The following is a 22,813-nucleotide window of genomic DNA, read 5'->3' as shown; positions in this document are numbered from 1 at the left end:
TTTTCTCAGTAATGTTTTGAAGTTTCTATACATTTTAAAAATTTTTTAAATGCCAAAACAAGAATCTCATTATTTTTTTTTGTTGACATACGCTGTCATATCAGTTGCCAGTGTACAACATAGTGATTCAACAATTCTGTGCATTACTCAGTGATGACAACTAAATGTAGTCACTCTCTGCTGCCATACAATGTTATTACAATATTATTGACAATATTTCCTGTCCTGTACTTTTGACCTCCTTATTTATTTTATAAGCGGAAGTTTGCACCTCTTAATTCTCTGTGGCTATCTTGCCCATCATGCCACTCACCTCTGGCAACACCCAGTTCTCTGTATTTAAGTGTGTTTGTTTTTGTTTGTTCATTTGTTTTGTTTTTTAAATTCCACATATAAGTGAAATAATTTGGTATTTGTCTTTCTCTGTCTGACTTATTTCACTTAGCATAACATCCTTGGGTCCATCCATGTGGTTGTAAATGACATAATTTCATTCTTTTTTATGACTAAGTAATACTCCATTTGTGTGTGTGTGTGTGTGTGTGTGTGTGTGTGTGTGTGTGCGTGTGTGCATTCATGTGTATTTGTATCTCACATCTTCTTTATCCATTTGTCTATTGATGGACACTTGAGTTGTTCCATATCTTGGCTTTTGTAAATAATGCTGCAATAAACATAAGTGTGCATATATCCTTCCAAATTAGTGCTTTTGTTTTCTTTGGGTAAATACACAGTAGTGGTATTTCTGGATCATATGCTATTTCTATTTTTACTCCTTTGATGTACTTCCACAGTGTTTTCCATAGTGGCTGCCCCAGTTTACATTACCACCAACAATGCATGAGGGTTCATTTTTTCCCCACATTCTTGCCAACACTTGTTATTCCTTGTCTTTTTGACACTATCCCTTCTGACTGGTGTGAGGTGATATCTCATTTTGGTTTTGATTTGCACTTTCTTGATGAATAATGCTGTTAAATATCTTTTCATGAGTCTCTTGGCCATCTGTATATCTTTGGAAAAAATCCCTATTCAGGTTCCCTGCCCTTTTTTAAAAAAAAATTTTCTTTAATGTTTACTTATTTTTGAGAGACAGAGACAGAATGCGAGTGGGTTAGGGGCAGAGAGAGAGGGAGACACAGAATCCGAAGCAGGCTCCAGGCTCCAAGCTGTCAGCCCAGAGCCCAATGTGGGGCTCGAACTCACTAGTTGCGAGATCATGACCTGAGCGGAAGTCAGACACTCAACCAACTGAGCAGTTGGTTCTCTGCCCTTTTTTAAATCAAATTTTTTGGCTATTGAATTGTATAAGTTCTTTATATATTTTGGCTATTAATCCCTATTGGATATAAAGTTTGCACATATTTTCTAAAATTCCATAAGTTGCTTTTTTGTTTGTTGATGGTATCATTTGCTGTGCAAAAGCTTTTTATTTTGGTGTAGTTCCAATAGTTTTTTTTTTTTTTCTCCTTTGTTTACCTTTCCAAAGGAAACAACTATAAAGATGTTGCTAAGGCTGTTGTCAAAGAGATTACTGCCTACGTCTTCTTTTATGAGTTTGATGGTTTCAGGTCATACATTTAGGTCTTTAACCTGTTTTGTGTTTGTTTTTGTGTATGGTATAAGAAGGAGAGCCAGTTTCAATCTTTTGCTTGTAACTGTCCAGTTTTCCAACATCATTTATTGAAGAGACTGTTTTCCCCCCATTCTGTATTCCTGCCTCCTTTGTCATAGATTAATGTACCATATATATGTGGCTTTATTTCTGGGCTCTCTCTTATGTTACATTGATCTTTGGGTCTCTTTTGTGTCAATTCTTTAATGTTTTGATTAATATAACTTTGTAGTATTTCTTGAAATCTGGGACTGTGACACCTTCATCTTTGTTCTTTTCCCCGCCCCCCCAAGATTGCTGTAGCTGTTTGGGGTCTTTTGTGGCTCCATATAAATTAAAAAATTTTTAAGTGTTTATTTAGTTTTTGAGACAGAGAGAGATGGAACATGCGTGAGGGAAGGGAAAGAGAGAGAGGGAGACACAGAATCCTTAGCAGACTCCAGGCTCTAAACTGTCAGCACAGAGCCCGATGCGGGGCTTGAACTCACAAACTGTGAGATCATGATCTGAGCCCAAGTCAGACACTCAACTGACTGAGCCACCGAGGTACCCCTCTATATAAATTTTAGCATTATTTTTTCTAGTTCTGTAAAAAATGCTACTGGTATTTTGATAAGGATTGCATTGAATCTGTAGATTGCTTTGGATGATATGGACATTGTAACAATATTAATTCTTCCAGTCCATGAGCATGGTATATCTTTCCATTTGTTTGTGTCATCTTCAGTTTCTTTTATCAGCATCTTATTGTTTTCAGAGTATTGGTCTTTCAACTCCTTGGTTAAATTTATTCCTAGGTATTTTCTTCTTTTTGATTCAATTGTAAATGAGATTGTTTTCTTAATTTCTTTTTCTCCTACTTTATTTCTAGTTTTAGAAACATGACAGATTTCTTTATGTTAATTTTGTATTTTGCTTTGTATTTAACTTTACTAAATTCAGAGGTTTTTTTGTGAAATGATTAGCCATACACACACGCACACACACACAAAAACATACACACACACACATATGTATACACACACAGATATATATAGTTTGGCATCTGCACATAGTGATAGTTTTACTTTTCCTTACAAATTTGGATCTTTTGTTTCTTTTTCTTGTCTGATAGCTGTGGCTAGGACTTCCAGTAGTATTGAATAAAAGTGGTGAGATGGGATATCCTTGTCTTCTTCCTGATCTTAGAGCAAAAGTTCTCAGGTTTTCATCATTGAATGTGGGGTTTTCATATATGGACTTTATTAAGTTCAGGTATGCTTTCTCTAAACCCAAGTTGCTGGGAGTTTTTATCATGAATGGATATTGTATTTTGTCAAGTATTTTTTCTGCATTTATTGAGATAATCATATGTTTTTGTCCTTTATTTTGTTCATGTGATGTATCACATTGCTTGATTTGATAATATTGAACCACTCTTGTATACTTGGAATAAATCCTGCTTGATCATGGTGAATCATTCTTTCAGTGTATTGTTGAATTTAGTTTTGCTGCATTTGTTAGATGCTGCATATTATGTTTATCTGCACATTGGCTTGTCTTTAGTTATACTTAGAAGATCTCTAGTTTTCCACATGTCACCAACAAAGATGTTCTATGATTCCTGTGTTGGTAATTGGCTTCTTGGAAAGTCATTTCTGGAGTCATTCCTGGGGGACCACACAACAGATAACTCCTTTAACTATTTCAATAATTTTTAATATTTATAATTCTTTCTATAAAATCACCTTCTGTTTAAAGTACTTACAGTAATTTATCTTATCCGCTTTTAAAGCCTGATTGATCAAGCATTTGGTACCAAAGGTTTTATGTTATTGTTTTGATCACCTGTGGTATGAATTTTCTAAGTGTGCCATTCTGATTCTGAGAATATGGACTAGTTTGCTTGCAAATAGAATTATAGCATATGATGGGAAATGTTGGAAAAAGATACTTAAGTTAAAAAAAAGAGCATAGGGGAAGAAGGGAAAACCATTTTTATATGAGAAAATAAGAAAGGATTGGACACTAGAAATCACTGGTTTTCAGATGAAGTGTTAGGAAATGATGAAAATCGAGAATGGAATTAACTAAAGACTGTGTTCTGTGAACCTTGCACAGGTAGCACTTTGTACTATATTTGTTGAATTAGTACTGAAGTAATTTAAAGTGTAGTACCCAATAAACCAGTTTATAATGATTATTTCATTTCTTGTTAAATGATCAGTGATAGTGATAGCATTACATAATTCTCAAAAATATGCTTTTGTAACTTAAGTATGTTCCTTTGCATTAACAGTTTGGTTTTTAAGAACCCTACAAAAGAACACTACATTTATGATCTCTTAAGTAATGTATGTGTTTGTGTTTTTTTGTAAACTTGATCCTGATTGGAATATTTATATTATAATCAAATTTAGAAATCATAACACTATCAGCATATTATCTTGGTTATCAAAGTAAAATTAAGCTATTCTTTTTGTTTGAGCCCCCAAAATATATTTTAGTTAAATAAAAACTAAGAACGGTCATATGATAAGCTGTTTGAATGGTTGAGCGTAAGTGAAACAACAGAGATTATGTTTCTCTTGGAAGAAAAATATAATTATGTGAAATCAAATATATTTCACGACCCAATGAACTTAATATGTCGGGAAATTTCAGCCTCACTTGAACTGCCAATTGGCTCTACCCTACTTATGTAGTAATGGAGAGATGCAGTTTAAAATACTTTAACTTTTAACTATAGTCCAACAAAATGTCCTGTATTCAATTTAGGATTTTTTCCACATGAGCCATTTATTTTATTTTGTGGAAAGAATACTGAAAATTAGGATATCTGAGGGCTATTATTTTAACTATATTTGGAATTTCCAATGAACATTATCTGCTTTAACAGACATATGGATAGACAACCAAAATAAAATTACTTAATCAGAATATTACTTGAAATACCACATTTGCTAATGTAAAATTGTATGCCAGAATGCCTTTTCTATCTTTGAAATCTTTTCATCTAAAAATGTTTTCAGAAAGAAGCTGTAACAGTTTTAGATCCAGACTTCTTGTTCATTTATTCCTATTTACATCTCTGATATTGTTTTCTGAGATTATTTACTTGTTTCCTAAAATATATCTGTAAGAAGTCCCTTTAATGATGGTCTTTTGATAATAAATTCTAATTTGATTAAATGCTTTAATTTCAACATAATGTTTGAAAGATAGTTTCATTGGGCATACAGGTTTAGTTTGGCTATTATTTTCTGTTAAATATTTTTAACGAACATTTCCCATGGTATTTTGGCTTCTATTGTTGAGATTAAGAAATCAGCTCTAATCTAATTGCTATTCCTTCATATGTAACATTTCTTTCCCTTTCTGTTCTTAAGATTTTCTCTTTTTTTCTGGTATTCCACTAAATTGTGTGAATTCAGGTAGTTCTCTTATTTATCCTGCTTGAGATTCATTGAACTTTCTGAACCTGGGGATTGATGTGCTTTGTAAATTCTTAAACATTCTAAGCTATTATGTCTTTGAATATTGCTTTCCCCCATTCAGTCTTTTCTTTCTAGATCTCTGGAAACTTATTTTGGATATTTTCATCTCTTTTTCCTTTTAAAAAATGAAGTACAATTTAGATATAGTGAAATGTGCACATTTTAGTATATAATGCAATGAATTTGGACAAATGCATACCTGTATAACCCAAACCACATCAAAATATGGAACATTTCCATCACCCCAGACATTTCCTTGTTCTCCTCATTAATATTGTCCCCTAAAAAAATACTTCCCCTATCCCGCCAGTCAGAGACAACAATGCTCTGACGTTTATCACTATATATTTTTCTGTCATGAGTTTTCCATCAATGGTATATCTGACTCCTTTTTCTCAGAATAGTTTTTAATGTTTATTTATTCATTATGAGGGAGAGAGAGGGAGAGGGAGAGAGAGATTGTGAACAGGGGAGGTACAGAGCGGGAAGGAGAGAGAGAATCCCAAGTAGGCTCCTTGCTATCATCACAGAGCCCAATGCAGGGCTTGATCCCACAAACACATGAGATCATGACCTGAGCTGAAGTCAAGAGCCAGACACCCAACCAGTTGAGCCACCTAGGGATTCCTCAGCATAGATTTTTGAAATTTATATTGTCAAGTGTATTCCTCATTAGTTTATTTTTATCAATGAATAGTATTCTATTATGTGAATATATTGTTTTTTTAATGTTTATTTTTGAGAGAGAGAGAGAGACAGGCAGACAGAGCACGAATGGAGGAGGGGCAGAGAGAGAGGGAGACACAGAATCTGAAGCAGGCTCCAGGCTCTGATCTGTCAGCACAGGGCCTGAAGTGGGGCTCGAACCCATGAACTGTGAGATCAAGACCTGAGCCGAAGTTGGACACTTAACTGACTGAGCCCCCCAAGCGCCCCTGTGTGAATATATTTTTATGTGCTCATTCTGTTGATGAACACATGGGTTGTTTCAGATTATTGAATACTGTGCATTAAGCTGCTGTTGAAATTTGTGTATACATCATTTTGTCGACATGTGATTTCTCCTTGTAAATACCTGGGACTGCAATTGCTTGGTCATAGGACAGATGTATGTCTCATTTTATAAGAAACAAGAAAAAAGTAATGATTATATTATTTTATAATCCCAACAGCAGTGTATGAGATTGCAAGTTGCTCCTTATCCTCACCAATATTTGGTTTGTTTGTTTTTTTAATCTTAGCAGTTCTAGTGGGTGTGAAGTGATGTTTCATTGTGTTTTCAGTTTACTTTAACCTGATGGTTTTTACCTGTGCTTATTGATCCTCTGTATATATTCCTCGATAGAATGTCTGTGTATTTTTTTATCCACTTGTATGTTGAATACTGAGATATATATATATATATATATATATATATAGTATATATAATATATATACACATGTATGTATATAATATACATATATATTATATACTTATATTATATATATGTATATATATATATATATATAGCAATTTTTTCTTAGTGTCCTACTTCTTTACTGGTATCCAATTTCTTTAATGAGAAATGTCCAATTTATCAATTTCTTCTATAATGGTTCATACTTTCGGCCTTACGAAGGAACCTTTCTTTACCCAAGGTCACAGAGATACTCTTCTATATTTTCTCATATATTTTAGGACTTTAGCTTTTATATTTAGGTCTCTGATTTATCATGAATTAATATCATGTATGTGTTCCAGAGTCATTTATTGAAATGACTTTTATTTACCTATTGATGGCCTGAAAGCCTTTGTCAAAAATTAATTAATCATATAAGTGTAGAACTAAAACTGGCACTTTATTCTCTCCCGTTGGTCTATTTGTCTACTCTTACCACCTATATTCTACATCCTGTATATTTTTATCTTAATCTTAGAGTCTACTGGAACATTGGTTGTGATAGCATTATACCTGTCAATTAGGGGAGGATTGATATATGAATAATACTAAGTCTTTCCATCCAGGGGCATGACCTATCTCCAATTATTCAGATATTCTTTCATTTCTCTCAGTACTGCTTTCTAGTTTAATTGTATAGGTCTCGTCCTTGTGTAAAAAAGTTCTCTCTAACTTTTTAATGCTATTGTTGGTGGTACCGTTTTATTTTACAGAGGTTCATTGTTAGTATATTTGACTTTGTGTGATGAGTTTATATCTATGGCTTTGCAAAATTCACATGTTAATTCTTTAGTCACCTTTCATAAATTCTTTAGGACTTAAAACCATTGAACATGATAAAAGACAGTGTTATTCTTTTCCAAGCTTTGAAAGCTTTATTTATTTATTTTTCTTGCTGGCTAGAATGGATATCCAGGACAACAGCAAAGTAAGTGGAAGGCAGATACTTTTTGCCTTGCTTCGCATTTTAGGGGTAAGCAGTCTGCCTTTTTCCCTTAGGGATGATGTTAGCTGTACATTTTTAAAGTAGAGTCCTTTTCTAGTTTGAAAAAGTTTCTTTGTGTTCCTGATCTTCTGAGAGATTTAATCATGATCGGATAGTAAATTTTGTCAAATGTTCTTTCTGGATTTATGAAGAAAATTGTGTGCTACTTCTCCTTTTATATCTGTATTTCATTAACTGGTTTTTAAATCTTGAACAAGCCTTGCATTCTTAGATTGCACCTCACTTGATTAGAGTGTGCTGTCCTGTCTACATTTTAGATTTTAGTTGAAAAGTTTCGTTGGAGATTTTGCATATATATAAATGAAAAGCATTGTTCTGTAACTTTCTTATTTTGTACATTGTCTCCAATTATCTCATCTTTTATAGTCCATATATCACATTCATTTATATATTTCTATATCCTCTCCTGTAATTTTATTGCATGTTTTCAGGCAATTTAAAAATTCCTTCTCTCCCCCCCTCCTCCACTTGGCACGTAATTGGAACTCAATAATTATTTTCTTTAAAAAAATTTTTTATGTTTATTTATTTTGAGAGAGAGACAGAGCACAAATGGGGGAGGGGCAGAGAGAGAGGGAGACACAGAATCCGAAGCAGGCTCCAGGCTCTAGGCTGTCGGCACAGAGCCCGATGTGGGTCTCCAACCCACAAGCCGTGAGATCATGACCTGAGCCAAAGTCAGATGCTTAACCGAGTAAACCATCCAGGCACCCTTCAATAATTATTTTCTAAATGAATTAATGAGAAAGGCAAAGGGAATTCCCACAGATGTGGGTATGGAGTTGCTTCACAAGGCAGTCAGCCAAGATTGGGTCAGGAGGAGGCATAAACTTCAGAAGCAATATCTTCAAGAAAACATACAAGTGAAGAATTAAATCATAGATTTGACTATATTCAGAGGAGATTGTAACTCTATTTTACAATCAAGTGAAAGAGAAATAGGGAATATTTGAGTACAGGGAAAGTAATAATTGTATAAATTAAGTGTAATAAACTTAAATATATATGTGGTTAAGTCAAGGACAATATGTATTTATTTTCAATAATAATGAACACCGAATATGAATTTAACCAAAAATTATAAAAACCTTTGAATATATGAGTATATGTGTTGGAGAAAAGAGTAGCGTAAGACTTATGTCCTTATTTCCCAAAGGACAAAAGCAATAGATTATACCTAAAATTAAAAAAATCAAAGATTAGCATAAATATTCTATTTATACCCATGCAGAAAATACCAGACAAAATAGATAAAAAAAACTGAAAATGAATCGATCTAAAGTAATAGTAATAGACTTAGTGTGGAAGGAGACATGAGTTATCTGATATAGTATTCAACTTTTAAAACTCCATACATGTATTATTTTAATAAAAAAACAAAATTGATTCAAAGTAAATTTTATCTAGATAAGAAGGTTATATATAATGAAGATAAAACTTGTCTAGTTTATAAAAAGTCATCAGGTTTCTTAAGACTGGGGTTGTCAATCAGACAATGTATTTTTCCTTGTCATTATAGTGTTCATAAATAATCTAAGATCATTTAATGATGTAAAAATCAATATTCTTGTGAATTAAAGTCCTCTGGCCAAATGAATATTTTCAAGTGGTCTTTTAAAGATTAAATTTCTTAGAAAATGTGAATTTACACTTTTTGGAAAAAAGTAAGTCATTGCTAAAATATATGCTATTTCAGTAGAACATGAAGATAAAAGTTCATCTCATTTTTGTTTACTGAAGGTTTCTTTTGCATTTTAGTAAATACTAAATACAAAAAGAAAGAAAGAGGATGATAATGTAAAGCATGAAGGAAACATTTCTGTAAAACTTTTTAAGGAAATGTGTTCTTATAAGTTTCTTACTTTTTTATTGAAGTATAATTGGCATACATTATGTTAGTTTCAGGTGTAAAACATCAGGTTTGACATTTGTATTTATTGAAAATTTATCAGCACAATGTCTCTTCAGCATCTGCCACCATACAAAATTATAACTTTTTTCTTGTGATAACTTTTAAGATTTATTTTCTTAGCAACTTTTAAATATTACTGACTTTAATCACCTTGCTGTATATTGTATCCTTATGACTTATTTATTTTATCACTGGACATTTGTGTCTCTTCATCCCTTTCACCAATTTTACCCACCCCCTCCAACCTCCTTTCTCTCTGGCAGCTGCCAATCTATTCTCTATGAGTTTTGTTTGGTTTAGTTGTATTTGTTTATTTGTATTGCCTTTTAGATTCCATACATAAGTGAAATCATATGTTATTTGTCTTTCTGTGTTTGGTTTATTTCACTTTGCATAACATTCTCAAGGTCCATCCATGTTGGGAGAAATGACAAGATTTCATTCTTTTTAATGACTGGGTAGTACTTCATTGTATATATACACTGCATCTTTTTTATTCATTCATCTATAAATAGGTTGTTTCCATATTTTGGCTATTCTAAATAATTCTGTGATGAACATAGGGGTGCATATACCTTTTTTGACTTAGTATTGTGATTTCTTTGGATAAATACCCAAAAGTGGAATTTCTGCACTGTGGCAGTTGTTTTTAATTTTAAGGAGCGTCCATAACATTTTCCACAGCTTCTGTACCAATTTACATTCTCACCAATAATGCATGAAGGTTTCTTTTTCTCCATGTCTGCACCAACACTTAGTTATTCCTTGTCTTTTTTGAAAAATAGGCATTCTTACAAGTATGATATCTCATTATGGATTTGATTTGCATATCCCTGATGGTTAGTAATGTTGAGCATCTTTTCATGTGCCTGTTGGTCATCTGTATGTCTTTGGAAAGATGTCTATTAAGACATCTGCTCATTTTTTAATTGGATTGTTTGTTTTTGTGTTGTTCAGCTATATGATTTCTTTATATATTTTGGATATTAACCCCTTATTTGGATATATGACTTGCAAATATCTTTTCCCATTCATTAGGTTGCTTTTCGGTTTGTTGATGGTTTTCTTCACTTTGCAGAAACTGTTTAGTTTGATGTAGTCCCATATGTTTATTATCTTTACTTTTATTGTCATTGCCTTTGGAGTCAGGTAACAGAAAATGTATATTTATCACCAAGGGCAGAGCCAAGGAGTTTACCCTCTATAGGTTTTTTCTTTTCTTTTCTTTTTAATGTTTATTTATTTTTGAGAGAGAGAAAGGAGGGGAGGGGCAGAGAGAGGGAGACACAGAACTCAAAGCAGGCTCCAGGCTCTGAGCTGTCAGCACAGAACCCGATGCGGGGCTCGAACTCATGAACTGTGAGGTCATGACCTGAGCCAAAGTTGGACACTTAACTGACTGAGCCACCCAGGCGCCCCATCTATAGGTTTTTTCTAATAGTTTTATGGTTTCTGGTCTTACATTCAAGTCTCTAATTCATTTCGAGTTAGTTTTTCTGTTTGATGTAAGATAGTGGTCCAGTTTCATTCTTTTGCATTGGCATCCAGTTTTCCCAGCACCATTTGTTGAAAAGACTGTCTTTTCCCCATTGTGTATTCTTGCCTATGTATCACAAATTGTCTCTGTCTGCTTGTGTTCATTCTGGACTCTCTGCTCTATTGTTCTGTGTTTTATGCCTATACCATACTGTATTGATTACTATAGTTTTGTGATATAGTTAGAAATTAGAGAGCACAATGACTTCATCTTTGTTCTTTCTCAAGATTGCTTTGGCTACTGAGGATTTTTTTTGTGCATTTCTATACGTAGTTTAAGATTGTTCTATTGTGTGAAAAATGTCATAGGGATTGCATTGAATCTGTATATTGCTTTGGGTAATATGGACATTTTTACAATATATTCTCCGAATCCATAAGCATAGAATAATCTTCCATTTATGTGTCTTCTTCAGTTTATTTCATCAGTGTCTTATAGTTTTCAGAATATAGGTCTTTCAGTCCTTGATTAAGTTTATTCCCAGGCATTTTATTCTTTTTGAAGCAATTGTAAATGGGGTTATTTTCTTAATTTCTCTTCTTGATAGTTTTTGTTAGTATATAAAAACACAGCATATTTTTGTATATTAATCTTGTACCCTGAAACTTTTCTGAATTCATGTATTCTAACAGGTTTTGTTTTGTTTTGTTGTGTTGTGTTGTGTTGTGGAGTCTTCTTTCCTTTCCAGCTTGGTCCTAATTTCTTTTCCTTGCCTAATTGCTCTGGCCGAGACTTCAAATACTATGTTGAATGAAAGTGGGAAGAGTGGAGGTCCTTGTTTTGTTCTTTGTCTTAATTGAAAAGCTTTCAGCTTTTCACTGTTGAGCATGATTTTAGTGTGGAGTGTCATGTATGACCTTTATTACATTGAGATATGTTTCCTCTATACCCACCTCACTGAGAGTTTCTGTCCTAAATGAGGTTAACATTTTATCAAATGCTTTTTTCTGCATTTATTGTGATGATCACATGATTTTTGTCCTTTAATTTGCTGATGTGCTGTATCACATTGTTTGATTTGCAGATGTTGAAACATCCTTACGTCTATAGAAGTCGTATTTCATGATGATGTATGATCCTTTTAGTGTACTGTTGATTTCAGTTCGCTAATATTATGTTGAAGATTTTTGCCTCTATTTTCCAGGATTATTGGCCTGTGATTATTTACTTTATTGTTATTATTATTATTAGTAGTAGTAGTAGTAGTAGTAGTATTGTGTGTGTGTGTGTGTGTGTGTGTGTGTGTGTGTGTGTGTGTTTGGTGTCCTTGTCTGGTTTTGGTGTCAGGGTAATGTTGGCCTCATAAAATGAGTTTGGGACTATTCCTACTTCCTTGGTTATTGGAAGAATTTGGAAAACATAGGTATTACATCTTTTATGTTTGTTAGGGGCACCTGGGTGGCTCAGTTGGTTAAGCATCCCACTCTGGATTTTAGCTCACGTCATGATGTCATGATTTGTGAGTTTGAGTCTTACATAAGGCTCTGCACTGTAAGAGTTTGAGTCTTACATAAGGCTCTGTACTCCCTCCCTCCCTCCCTCTCTCTCTCTCTCTCTCTCTCTCTCTCAAAATAAACTTAAAGACTTTCATGTTTGCTAAACTTTACCAGGGAAACCTCCTGGTCCTGAACCTTTCTTGTTTCAAGGTGTTTTAATTTGTCATTTAATCTCCTTGCTAATATTTGTCCTATTCAGATTATCTGTTTTTTCATGATTTAGTCTTGGAAGATTGTTTCTTTCTAGGAATTTATCCACTTATTTCTTAGTTGTCTGATTTGTTGGTCTATAATTATGATCCTTTATATTTTTATGGTATCAGTTTTAATTTTTCCTTTCTCATTTTCAATTTTATTTATCTGGGCCATGTCTGTTTTTTTCTTAGTGAAAAAACTTTGCCAATTTTATCTTTTCAAAGAACCATCTTTTATTGACTTTTTTTCCAATGTCTTTTTAGTCCCTATTTGATTTATTACTACTCCGGTTTTGGTTATTTCCTTTCTTCTACCTAATTTAGGCTTTTTTTCCCCTTAGTTCCTAATGTGTAAATTTGGATTGCTTATTTGAGATTTGTCTTGTTTTAAAGTAGACCTGTGTTGTTATAAACTTTTCTCTTAGAACCACTTTTGCAGTGTCCCACAGATTTTTTTGCGGTATCCCACAGATTTTGGCATGTTGTATTGACATTTTTATTGTGTCAAAATATTGTTTGATTTCTCCTTTGATTTCCTTGTTGACCCATTGGTTGTTTAGTAGCATGTTTAATCATTGTATATTTTTTATTTTTCCAGTTTTATTCATATAATTGGTTCGTAATCTCATACCAGTGCAGACAGAAAATTACTTGGTATGATTCCAATCTTAAATTTATTGGGGGCATCTGGGTGGCTCAGTCGGTTAAGCGTCCAACTTCGGCTCAGGTCATGGTCTCACGGTTTGTGATTTCGAGCCCTGCGTCGGGCTCTGTGCTGACAGCTCAGAGCCTGGAGCCTGTTTCAGATTCTGTGTCTCTCCATCTCTCTGCCCCTCCCCTGCTCGTTCTCTGTCTCTCAAAAATAAATAAGCATTAAAAAAAGTTTTAAAAATCTTTAATTTATTGGAACTTGTTTTGTGATAAGCATGTGATATGTTCTGGCGAATGTTCTATGTGCACTTGAGAAGAAAGTGTATTCTGCTGCTTTTGGGTAGAGTGTGGTGTATTTATTAAGTCCTTTAGGTCAAATGTATCATTTAAGGCCAATGTTTATGTTTCCTTATTTATTTTCTGTCTGGATGGTTTACCCATTGATGTAAGTGGGATACTAAAGACCTTTAATATTATTGTATTGCTGTCAATTTTCCCCTTTAGGTCTGTTAATATTTGCTTTATACACACACACACACACACACACACACACACACACACACACACACACACACATATATATGCCTCTGTGTTAGGTGCATAAATGTTTACAAGTGCTATATGTTCTTCTTGGATTGACCCTTTTCGTTGTGTAATACACTTCTTTGTTTTCATCACAGTCTTTGTTTTGAAGTCTCTTGTCTGGTAGAAGGGTAGTTACCCTAGTTTTCCTGTGGTGTCCATCTGCACGAAACATCTCGTTCCATCCCTTTCCTTTCCATCTCTGTGTGTCCTTACATCTGACACTGTCACTTCTAGGCAGCATATAGTTGGGTCTTGTTTTTTAATCCATTCAGTCTTTCTGTGGCTTTTGATTGGAGGATTTAGTCTGTGTTTAGTCCATATGGAGCAATTACTGATGGTTATGTACTGATAGGTATGGTATTGAGAAGCCCATTCTGTTCAGTTTTCTGGCTGTTTTGTAGTTTCTCACTATCCCTTTCTTCTTTTTTCTTCTTTTGTGGTTTCATGACTTTCTATAGTATTATGCTTAAATCTCTTTTTCATTACCCTTTTATGTCTCTTTAGATTTTTGCTTTATGATTACCATGAAGGTCACATATAAGAAGGGGAGATACACTCACACACACACACACACACACACACACACACAAACACAGCAGTCTACTTTAAATTAATAGCAAGTTAAGTTTGAATGCATTCTAAACCTGCATTTTCACTTCCTCCTATCAATATGTTTTTCATATTACATTTTACATTTTTATGTCTCCCCCATCTAATTAAAAGAGTTATTTTTTCTACTCTTTTTTCTTTTTAACCTCTGTACTAGCTTTATAAGTAATTAGTCCACCTCCTTGCCTATATATTTACCCTTGCCAGGGAGATTTTTACTTTATGTTTTGTTATTGATAATTTAGTACCCTTTCTTTTCAGCCGAAAGCGGTTCCTTTAAACTTCTTGTAGGGCTTGTTTATTGGTGGTGAACTTCTTTAGTGTATGCTTGTGTGGAGAACTTTTTATCACTTTTCCAATTCTCTTTATAGGGTATTCTTGGTAGAGAATTCTTGGTTGCAAGTTTTTTCTTGTCAGCACTTTGAATATATCATGTTTCTCCCTTCTGGCCTGCACAATTTCTGCTGAGAAATCTGTTGATAACCTTATGGTGTTTCCTTGTATGTAACAAGTTGTTTTCTCTTGCTTTTTAAAAGAATTTCTCTTTTTAACTTTTGACATTTTAATTGTAATGTGTGTTAAGAGTTTCTTTTGGTTCTTACTATTTGAAACTCCATAGGCTTCCGGGAACTGAATGTCTGTTTTCTTCCCCAGGTTAGGGAAATTTTTAGCCATCATTTCTGCAAATATGTTTCTGTTTCAGATTCTGTGTCTCTCCATCTCTCTGCCCCTCCCCTGCTTGTTCTCTGTCTCTCAAAAATAAATAAACATTTAAAAAAAGTTTTAAAAATCTCTAATTTATTAGAACTTGTTTTGTGATAAGCATGTGATATGTTCTGGCGAATGTTCTATGTGCACTTGGGAAGAAAGTGCACCCCCCACCCTGCTTTCTTTTCATGTATCCTTCTGGGAGCCCTGTAGTATGAGTGTTACTTCATTTGATGTTGTTCTATAAATCCCATAAGCTGTCTTCACCTTTTAAAAGTTTTATTTTTATTGTTTTGTACCTCATTTGGGTGAGTTCCACAGCCCTGAATTCCAAATCACTGATCCGTCTTGTGCTTCATCTAGTCTGCTGTTGAATCCCGCCCATGTATTTTTCAGTTCAGCTATTATATATACTTTAAACTCTGTCATTTCTGTCTGGTACTTCTTCATGTTTGCTGTCTCTTTGCTGAAGTTTTCTCTGCATTCAACCATTCTTCTCAGTGAACATTCTTTATAACAATTACTTTGAATTCTGTATCATTATCAAGTAAATTACTTCTCTCCATTTCAATAAAGATTTTTTTTTTCCTGGGGATTTATCATATTCTTTTATTTGTAACATGTTCCCAGTTCCTCATTTTGGTTGACTCTGTGTTCATTTCTCTGTATAATATCTATCTTTCCCATTCCCGAATAGGTGGCCTTGTTGTGAGAGCTGTAACTTACTATTTGATCTTTTCCTTGGTTGTCCCTCATACTGTCTCGCTGATTGATTCAGACCCCTTGGGTACAGAAATGCAATCACACCTGTCCACTACAAGCTGGTGGTCAAGGGGTTAGCCCTTGGGTGGGCCCTGCATGGGGTGGCTTTGGGGTGCCGCAAGGGCAGTGGGTAGACAGAGTGTTTGCCTGCTGCCTCTGGCAGCCTCTGTGTGAGTGGTGGGGGTGAAGCACTCACCTACTGCCTCTGGTGGGGCAGTGTGGGGGAGTGGGGTGCTCGGGGCTGTGGAAGTAGGACGTGGGGATGTAGTGCTCACGGATTGCCTCTGGCAGGGCCACGGCACCTGGGCACAGGGCGGAGGGGGTGGGGAAAGGCAGCGGGCACTAGCTGGAGAGAATGTGCAAAAATTGTGCTTGGCAATGGCAGCACTGACCAGATCAAGGGAGAACATAAAAATGGTGCCTGCAAGCATCTCTTTCCCTGGGTAGTGTTCCAGGAGTTCTTTGCCCCTCTTGCGGTCTCTTTAAGATTCGTGAATGAGTTTCCTTCGCATATGGTTCAGATTCTTTTCAAACTACTGCTTTTGCACTGGGTCTTGAGGCTGGTGAATCTGCGTGTAACCCTTTAGGAGCAGAATCTCCATTCTTCACCGACCTGTAGTTCTCCCGGATGTTAAGTCCAGTTGCTTTTCAAATGCCAGACATTTTGGAGGCTTGTGTTTGTCACGTAGGTTTCAAGGCTGGGGGTGCCTGACGTGGAACACAAACCCCTTGTTGCAAAGGGAGAAGTTCCATATTCGAAGATCCCTCACACTTGTGGCAATCTGTGCCGAGGGTGGGGATTTGGTGAGGTAATGTCTGTGCCTCTTTGTCTGATTGTGGCCCTTTTGTCCACTTTTGTGGAGGAGCTGGTTAGCTCATTCTCACAGGGAATGGTTTCTATAAGTAGATGTACACATGTCTATGGGAGGAGGTCATTTCAGGATCTTCCTATGACCCCATTTTGAACCACCTCCCCAACAGTGATTTATTGAGCTCCTGCTTCATGAGGCAGTTTCTACTGTAGGCCCTGGGGATACAGTGGAATGTAAAACAGACTCTGCTCTCATGGAGCTTGCATTCAGGGTGTGGCTTCCAGCACAGGTTTCACCTCTCCGGTCCTCAGTGTTACCATCTGCTTTAATGTGGGCCTTCTCTTGTTCATTGATACAAAGGAGTTGCAATGCCAATTTTTACGTTTTCTTCAGAGGAAGCTGTACCATATGTAGCTGCCTTTTCACTGTGTTTGTGGGAGGAGGTGAGTTCAGGAATCTCCTCCACTGCCATCTGAACTGGAGCCCCTCTCACGCTTTTGTATGTACTGTTCCTCACTTTGAATTGCCCTTGGATCCGTGGGCTGAACATCATTCACAGTGTTTTCCTAAAAATTACAAAGGTCAGTAAGCCAGGGGGCTTTGGAAGTTTTTTTGCACTGTTTTGTGGCTGTGACCCAGACATCAAAGTAAGAATATAGTTCAGCATGGAAATAGAAAACTTGGAATCGTCTGTCAGATTTGCACTGAATATTCAAGAAAACACATTTATTAGTTCGAAACAATTTGTGACCAGCATGTTTCTTCTTCATGTTGGACGATGCAAAAGCGATTGAACTGAATGAAATGCAGTTCTTTACTGCTCACTTAGCATAAATTATTGTTTATACTGGTAAATTGAGAAGCTATTTGTGAAGGGACTTTAATTTTGACATCTTTATTGCCTTTTCAAAGAAAGCTCATTTAAACATGTGCATGCGTTAGCTACTTTTTAAATGTTTTCAATGACTCAGACTGCATATATAAGCACACACTACTATTTTTTACACGCTTTCGATAGACTGCATGCATAGTACAATAAAGTACTGATGTAGAAATCCATTTTCTTGTAATATAGAGAACATTTTAATATACTAGAAATTATATTGTATAATCTTTCTGGGGCATATAACTGAGATTTCAATTTATATTAATGCTATAGTTTATTTCAGATAAATTAAAAATTCTAATGTGATATTTTTCATGATAAATGTTCACATTAGAGATTTCACAATTGGTACGAAGCCCAGTAGCACAGATGGTGTCAGCTGTTTTCTATAAGCTGTCACCAACTTAGTTAGCATTTCTGAAGTTCTGTGCGATTTTTTGAGACAGTTATAAGCTTTTATTTAGTATCATATATTATTTCGTCAGTGATTTGAAGAAGCACATGCATAATATGTGTATCTAAGTATATATGCACACACATATATACATACTTTTATAGAGAGAAGGAGAGGGAGTGAGAGGGAGTTTTCAACCAAGGGAGTAGGGACCCAAGTTTCTTCCAAGTCACTGCTCTCCATTTAAGGCAATTGTTCATAGTCCTCAGTCTTCATGACCCAAGATGGTGGTAGTGAGATGGTTGGAGAAGTGGTGAAAATGATGGATGAAGAGATAAAGAATATTACTTTAAGGAACATTTTTGGAAGTTGCAACAGCACATTTGGGGTTACCTGACATTGGTGAGAACCTAGTCACATGATCACACTAAAGGTTTCTGGGAAATGGACTTTTTTTTTGGGTAGCCCTGTATCCAGCCAAAAATTATACAACAGAAGCAGAGTACAATACGTGGGGCAAAGAGGGCTGTGCTACAAAATCGTATATTGTAAAGTAAGAGTCACCACAAGAAATTCATGCCCTATAGTATTCCACACTTTCTATAGGCAAACCAGAAATGTTATCATAAGCCTCTTTTTGACCGAAAGGAAAATAAAATTATGGTAAGATATAGCATCCATAGCTGTAATCGATAATCAGTTCAATAGCAACATCGTTTCCCTTAGTTCTGAGCCTGATAGTGTCTTCCCCTGGCATACATTCAGAATTCCCAGCAGTAGGTATAATAGGTGACTTTAATGTTTCAGTTGTTTGAGTAATGCTTCTCAGTATATGCCAAGGGGAAGTTCATCAATAGCAACTTCAGAAGAATAAGAAATAAGGCAGCTGGCATAGATAGATATAGGAGGGTGCAGTTTGATCTAGTGTAATGTTTATTACAGAGAAAGAATTTTACTGTGATGGTGAGAGAAGGGGCTGTTGGGAGAAGAGAAGGCTGTTATCATAGAAAAGTATTTTGGACTTTATGATAATAGTTGGAACTATGTTGACATGACAAAATAACCTGCAAAACCTTCTAAAAATATAGACATTCTGCCACACTGACCCTTTCCTCATATCCCCTTATTAAGTTGGAAGGCCTGAAGCCCAGCCTGGCTAACTGTGTTTTTTTAAAGGATACATTGGTTGTTTTGATACATGATGTGGCTGAGAATCATTGGTATAGATGTCAGAAATTTCATTTCCTTATTATAAGAAGGGACAGAAGTCAATTCCTTGAATACCATAAACTACCAAAAGTCAACCAATATGAAATAGAAAACCTGAATAGTCAGCACTATAACCATTAAAGGACTTGAGTTAATAATTACAAAGCTCTGTAAAGTGAAATCTTCAGGCTTTCATGGTTTCCCTGGAAAATTCTTCAAAGTGCTTAAAGAAGGTCTCTTTCTTTTCCCTATCCTCATGCCCTTCAAATTGTAAGTGTGAAATATTTTATTTCATCAAATTCCTACCCCAAATTAATCTGGGCCAATGATTCTGCAGTTAATACAAGGATTTTCAGGTTGTATTGCACTGAGTTTCTGCTTATCTGAGGAGCCCCTCAAGAAGCAATTACATGTGGTGGCAAAAGAACGTCAAAAGAGAGGTCTCCAGACACCATAACCTTACTTTCCCTACAGCAGCTTGCTGGATATTCTTTGATGTGGGGCACTGTTCGAACAATTGAGAATAAAAAGGTTCTAAAGCCAAGGAGCTGATGTATTATCCCATTCAAGGGACAGTATTTTAAAAGGGAGGAATTCATTTCATTCTTTTTTAAATTTTTTTTTAACGTTTTATTTATTTTTGAGACAGGGAGAGACAGAGCATGAACGGGGGAGGGTCAGAGAGAGAGGGAGACACAGAATCTGAAACAGGCTCCAGGCTCTGAGCTGTCAGCATAGAGCCCGACGTGGGGCTCGAACTCACGGACAGTGAGATCGTGACCTGAGCCGAAGTCGGACGCTTAACCGACTGAGCCACCCAGGCGCCCCGAGGAATTCATTTCATTCTTATGAAGAGAATGTACTAACTTGATCTATCAAGAAGAAAACTACATAGAAATAGAAGAGGGACTCTCTTTTCAAATTTTATTAAATCTAAGGAGAAGATTGGCATAGTAAGATACATAAAACATATTCTACAATTCTTGCAACATGATTCTCTGTTAGTACAAAATGGTAAGTTAAAAAGTATAACATATTGGGGCACCTGGGTGGGTCACTTGGTTAAGTGGCTGACTTTGGTTCAGGTCATGATCTTGTGGTTCGTGGGTTCAAATCCTGTGTTGGGCTCTGTGCTGACAGCTCAGAGCCTTGGGCCTGCTTCATATTGTGTGTCTCCCTCTGTCTCTGCACCTCTCCTGCTCATGCTCGCTCTCGCTCTCTCTCTGTCTCTCAAAAATAAGTTAACATTAAAAAAATTTAAAAATACAGTTTAACATATTGTTGCCAAATATGTTGAGGCATAAACAAAACTAGGCAAAATGTTGGAGTTCAAAACATTATTCAAGCACTTTAATTTTTTTGGCTATCTCCATATAACTTGTTAATTAATGTTCGTAAAATGGAGAGAAAGCTTAGGGCCATTTCAAAAATAAAAAAAAAGGTGGTTTGATATTTTATTTTAAAAAAAAGGAAAAATTAAAAGATATATTGGTGGTTTTTATCCATTAAGTAAACATTAACAAGTATATGTTCCTGAACTAAAAAATTTTTATGAAGACACATTTAATGACAGGCAAGCAGCAATATGCATTGTGTTTAAGAATATGGATTTTCAGGGGCTCCTGGGTGGCTCACTTGGTTTAATGTCTGACTCTTGGTTTTGGCTCAGGTCGTGATCTCACAGTTTGTGAATTCACGCCCCAGATTGGTCTCCACGCTGCTGGTGCGGAGCCTACTTGGGATTCTCTCTTTCCTTCTCTTACTCTCCCTCCCCAATTTGCATGATTTTTTTTCTCTCTCTCTCTGTCTCTGTCTCAAAATAAATATACAAACTGAAAAAAAAAGAATATGGATTTTCGGAGGCATATGGGTGGGCACATGGGTGGCTCAGTTGGTGAAAGCATCTGATTCTTGATTTTGGCTCAGGTCGTGATCTCACAGTTTGTGAGACTGAGCCCAGTGTGGGGGGGTTCTGTAAGCCTACACTTGGGATTCTCTCACTCTCCCTCTCTCTCTCTGCCCTTTCCCCAATCTTTGTCTCTCAAAATAAATAAATAAATATTTTTAAAAAAAAGAATATGGATTTTTGAACCACATTACTTGGATTCACCTCTCACAGCTGTGCTCCTTACTAGCTGTGTGGCCCTGAACAAGGCACTCTACCCCTGTTCATAATATTTTTCACCTGTAAAATGGGGTGACTAAGCAAATCAACTCCGTGGTGTTGTAAAGCTTGAATAAGGTATGTAAAGCATTTATAAGAATGACTAGAAATTTGTAAATTCTTTTTAAAAATTTTTAATATGCATTTATTCTTGAGAGAGAGAGAGAGAGAGTGAGTGTATGAGTGGAGGAGGGGCAGAGAGAGAGAGAGGGAGAAACAGAATCTGAAACAGGCTCCAAGCTGCGAGCTGTCAGCACAGAGCCCAACATGGGGCTCGAACTCATGAGCTGTGAGATCATGACCTGAGCTGAAGTTGGACGCTTAACTGACTGAGCCATGCAGGCACCCCTAATTGGTAAATTCTTTATAAGTGTTAGTCATAATTATTGTTTTGTTATTGATACTAATAATTACCATTCATCACTTGACTCTTGTTGAATTAGGGCCAGGTTTGTTACTGTGAGCATTTATGTTCAAAGAAAGTAGCGGGTATAGTTTAAATGTGATTTGAAGAAATAGTAGATTGTGATTTCTGAGGGTTTTTTTTTTTTTTAGTACTGTCAACAGTCTACAGACAAATTAATAAACCCAAAGTTGATAAAATTAATATATAGTTTATTTTTAGTAGATTTTTAAATATTCTTTGAGCATGGATTTGCTCAGTTTTATGACATTATTGGTAATTGCCAGTAATAAAATCCCAATGCAATTTAATTCACATTTTTCCCCGTTTTGTTAACCTATGAATCATCGGGGATTTCATGATAAAATAAACGTGATATACAGATTTAAAAACTTAATTTGATTAATTGACACTATCTTTCCCTACCACCCATTACATAGCTCATTAGAAAACATTAATCATTTAATTATTGAATGTGTATGATGTTTTCACACCAAAATTAAGATTCCTGGAGACCAAGCACTAGAATTTATATTGTATGGAAGTCACCTCTGTATCTGGAACTAAAATTACACGGAAGCTTTAATAATGTGTATTACATTCATTGAAAGACATTTAATAGTTTTGAATTTCCCAAAGCCTCATTGAACAGAAGAGATTTCTCCACTCTGATTTCCTAGATGCACTTTATGATGATGCTGATGATGGTAAGATACAGTCCACTGGTAGAAGCTGATTTGCTGGAGGGAAATGTGTTTTCTAGACTCCCTTTGTACCACCTTACCAGCAGATGCTTTCCAGTTCAAATATGTATTTCTGTAGCTGCCATGGAAGCGTCCTGATTTGCAGAGGCAAAGGGACAAAAGAAATGAGAGCCCATGGCGTTGTGGTGAGTTGGAAGAGAATAGAGCCTGTCACCAGCTGTGTCATCTAGCTCTTGCCCTGATACGTGTAA

At 35.6% G+C, this 22,813-nt stretch overlaps 1 protein-coding gene across 2 annotated transcripts in view; it reads left to right on the top strand.

The window, feature by feature from the left end:
- MALRD1 (MAM and LDL receptor class A domain containing 1) overlaps positions 1–22,813 on the top strand; it is a 770,287-nt gene that overhangs the window by 363,154 nt on the left and 384,320 nt on the right. The window lies entirely within an intron of this gene.

The sequence above is a fragment of the Panthera pardus genome, unplaced genomic scaffold, assembly GCF_024362965.1.
Source record: "Panthera pardus isolate Hobbes unplaced genomic scaffold, ASM2436296v1 HiC_scaffold_6, whole genome shotgun sequence".
Taxonomy (NCBI): Eukaryota; Metazoa; Chordata; class Mammalia; order Carnivora; family Felidae; genus Panthera; species Panthera pardus.
The sequence above is the reverse complement of the archived record's forward strand: the minus strand, read 5'-3'. Positions and strand labels throughout refer to the sequence as shown.